The following is a 4,091-nucleotide window of genomic DNA, read 5'->3' as shown; positions in this document are numbered from 1 at the left end:
CAGCTGTTCCCATCTTTCTGCCTCATCTCCAAACGCAGAAACACACAGGTCAACCTCAGCTGCATCTGTTCATTTTTCTAAATTTCATTACTTAAATACACACACAATTGCTTATTACATGCAGAAAGGATAAATTCAAACGGTACAAAAGGGAACAGAGCTAGAACTCTCTTCCGTTCTCTTTCTCAGTTCCCCAGTTCCCTTATTCAGAGGCAACTACTGTTACCAGTGTCTTGTGCCTCTCCAAAAAGAGATAGTCGATTGGTTGACAAACATACAATCTAGATATTTTTATTCTTTGGAGAAATAATACCAAAGTCTAACACCTTTTTGCACTTGCTTTTTTCACAGAATATATATATATATATCTCCTGTGAAGTCTTTCATCTGGGTATGCCTGCATATACTACTGAGTCCACCTCACTAGATTTGCCTCATTCTTTTAAAGAGTTGTTTGACATTCCATGTTCTGAATGTATTATGATTTATTTTACCAAAGTCCTTTTTAAAGTATCTAAAAGAATGACTTAGTAGCTGAAACAAGATAGAGGTTTCTATCATGCAAAAGATGAGCATTTAGGTGGCTCAGGTATTGGTAGCTACAGTCTCAAAGACTGAAGATCTTTCCATCTTCTTGTTCTTCTGTTCTTAGCACATGAATTTCTCCTTGTGTTTGAAAGTTGCTTAAGCTCCAGCCTTCACTTCTGCATTCCAGCAAGAAGACCAACATGTTCCCTCTCAAGAAAGGCACTTCCTAGCTCACAAAGTCCTTTCAGTTATATCCCATTTTCCAAAACCTAGTCACAAAGCCGCATGTAGCTGCAAGGGGGAATAGGAAATGTAGTCACAATCCAGGGAACCTGTTCAAACTTTGGGCTTCTATTTAGAAGGAAGGAGGGGAGAATGGATATTGGGGTACAACAATCAGTTTCTGTCTCAGAATTTGCTCTGAGATACAAAGCTGAAAAAGACATCTTTGTGAATGTTCCATTTCATACTATGTGGGAAGATCTGTAGAATTTCTGGATTACAGGGTGTGTGCAATTGTATTTTCATGGATATTACCAATTGCCATCCATTGACAAGTTAACAATTCATACCTGCACCAATGTTACACGAGCGTGCTCGTTTGCCCACACCTTCAATAGTCCCGAGTGTCCTCATATTTTCTGATTTTTTGATCTTTACCATTATGATAGGTAAAATATAGTATCCCAAATTGTCTTAATTGGACTTAATAGAAATTTCTGTCATTTTTAATGAAGTTGAGTAGTTCTTCAAATGTTGAGGAACCATTTGTACTTTCTTATCTCTGAACTCTTTCCATTATTTGCCCATTTGTTCATTCAGTTATTTCCTTGTTACTCTGTAGAAAATCCTGATAAGTTGGAGAAATTAGCATTTTCAGTAGCATTCATTATAAATATTTCTTTCACAGTTTTGGCTTTGTTTATTGTGTTTTTGTTTCCATGTAGATGTTTAAAAAGAGAAGCAAACCTTTATTTCTTTGTTTCACAAATAAAGCTGACTGTCTTGGTTGCTTTTTTGGTGATTAGTCAGAGAGGCCAAATCCCATATCCTGGTCCGACTCCTCCCACGCTTCCTTTGCTTCAACCTTGGCTGGAGCTGCAGTGGCAGCAGGAGCACCAGTGGGGGTAGTGGCCATGAGGGCAGCCGCCACAAATGCAGATGCATCAGCCAAGAAGGCCTGGCCCTTTTCAGCAAGTGGAAAGGTGTCATCAGCCCCCTCAGACAAAGCCAGGACCCACTTGTACCCATTGATGATAGAATGGGGCACAGATGCAACAGGTGGGTAACCAAGCTGCAGACGTACACTGGTGACATGGCAGGCACCCTCCAGGAAGTGAGGATTCAGTTTCCTCCGTGAGGCCAAGCACTCTGGGGTTGTGGATGCTGCTGTTGTCAAACAGCTGCTGGATGACAAGCCTGAAGGAAGAGGGACCGATGTTATCACCTTAAGCAGTGTGGCCTCACTGGCTCCCACCTTTTCTCCAGGCTTAATCAGTTGCACATCACTCAGGATTTCAATGGTGATATTTTTATGTATTGAAATTTATCCATTTTAAAAAAATGCTTCTGGGTTTTGTGACATTCTTAGGAAGGCATTTCCCATATCAAAATTATAAATTAAATTGTCAGAATATACAACTAGGTACCAGGGGGCTTTGGGGAGAAAAAGGAAAAAAAAATAAAATCTAAATTGTCTTATGTTTCCTTTTACGTAGTAATAATCAAGGCTTATTACTTATTAAACAAAGAGGCTCCAACATGATTTATTTTAACTTGGTTTCTGGTTACCCTGGCCCCTGACCCATCTATCTTCCTCCACTGATTTGATAGCTTGGCTGCATCTTAAACGGAGGCATCAGTTCTTTGTCACTGAAAACGAGTACATCTTAATTCTACTTTCTATTTTGTATGTCCTGTACTATCATTGATATTATTCGCTACATTTTGAAGTTACATATTGCGGTTGTATCCAATTTGCCAGCAAGGAGAGTTAAGCACTGAGAGGTTCAAGCATTCAGGCTCGTCTGCTCACTGCCCAGACACCGAGCAATGCAGGGATAAACCGCAGGCAGTGGTTGGGGAAGGAATTCAGGCTTTGGAGGTTATTAGGGGCTGGCTGTGTCCTCCTCAAATTCTGAATGAAGTCCTAACTCCTAGTACCTCAGAACGTGACTGAATTTAGAGATAGTGCTTTAAAGAGGTAATTAAGTTAAAATGACGTCATTAGAGTGGGCTCCAATCCAATATGACCAGTGTCCTTATAAGAAAAGAAAATTAGGACACAGATGAGCACAGAGAGAAGACCGTGAGAAGATACGGGGAGAAGACGGCCAAGACAACAAGCCAAGGAAAGAGGCCTCAGAAGAAACCAACACTGCCGACATCTTGATCGCAGACTTCTAGCCTCTAGAGTGTGAGGAAATAAATTTCTGTTGTTTAAACCACCTGTCTGTGGTCCTTTGTTACGACAGCCCTAGCAAACTAATACAGAGGCACACAGACCTGGCTGAGTCAGTTAGGGTCTTTGGTTGCCAGTCTTAGAAGCTTGGTCAGATCTACTGTCTTAGGTCGTGTTCTTTGTACGCTGTGACGGGGCTCCGCATACAGTGGGTGTATTGGAAGAGTTCACAGGAGCCACGCCTGTGAGGGAATAAAGGCAGCAGAGAGAAGGAGAAGTTGAAATGTGATGTAATTGCATCAGAGGCTTCAGTTGATCCTAAGGGGAGCTCAGGCCCCGGGATGGCCTTCAGCGTTGGCCAGATTGAGGCAAGGGGGCTGAGTCTTTGCACCCAGCAGCTGTTCCCTGGAAGAGGGTCTAAATTGAGGTGAGGAAGCTCTGTGTGGCTGATGACATTTCCTGAGAGGGCCTCAGCTGTGAGCCATCAGGGCCAGCACTGCTGGCAGTGGGAGAATGAGCGCCCTGGGCCTAGAGAGGGGGCCGGTGGGGCACTCCTGCATCCACCCACCTACACAGAAGAGAAGTTCACAGCATGTAGGGACAACCTGAAGGAGCAGCCTTTAGGAAGGTCGTGGGCCAGAGTGGCCATGGGGATTTGGAAGGCAAGAACAAATGGGGCAGCTTCTCTCGGCAACAACTGTGGGGATGAATCGGCCCCAGTCATCGTTATGCCATTCGTTTCAGCACTCAGAGTCATAGGGGAGAGAGTCTGTTTAACTGACTTGGATCAGCTACTTGCCATTTGGGCAAAGGAGGCCATGGCCCTTTGACTGTAAATTCCTGGAAGGCTGCACAATGTGGAGGAAGGTGGTTCCCAAAAAAGGCCAATTGCAATGTCATCAAGAAGAAAAGAGGTGGCTACTGGGTAGGCGAAAACATCACATATCCATTGGGCCCAGGCCATCTGAGCTGGAATCTCAGTTTGGGGCAAATAGCTTGAACTCATAAAACTTTAAGTGCTTCGTCTGTGAAGTTGAAACAACGTTGCCTACCTCATAGGATTTTTCAGGTTTAAATTATATCTCTATCTGTCTTTCTACCTAATGTTTGTATATATGTATGTGTGTACATAAATTTTGCATATATACCTCTACATGCACAC

At 43.0% G+C, this 4,091-nt stretch overlaps 1 pseudogene; it reads right to left on the bottom strand.

Moving 5' to 3' along the window:
- Window positions 1–1,484: 1,484 nt before the first annotated feature.
- LOC139078295 (large ribosomal subunit protein uL10 pseudogene) lies at window positions 1,485–2,056 on the bottom strand (annotated as a pseudogene).
- Between the last annotated feature and the right edge of the window lie 2,035 nt (window positions 2,057–4,091).

The sequence above is a fragment of the Equus przewalskii genome, chromosome 21 (genome assembly GCF_037783145.1).
Source record: "Equus przewalskii isolate Varuska chromosome 21, EquPr2, whole genome shotgun sequence".
NCBI lineage: Eukaryota > Metazoa > Chordata > Mammalia > Perissodactyla > Equidae > Equus > Equus przewalskii.
Note: the sequence above shows the minus strand (reverse complement) of the source record. Positions and strands in the feature narration are given on the sequence as shown.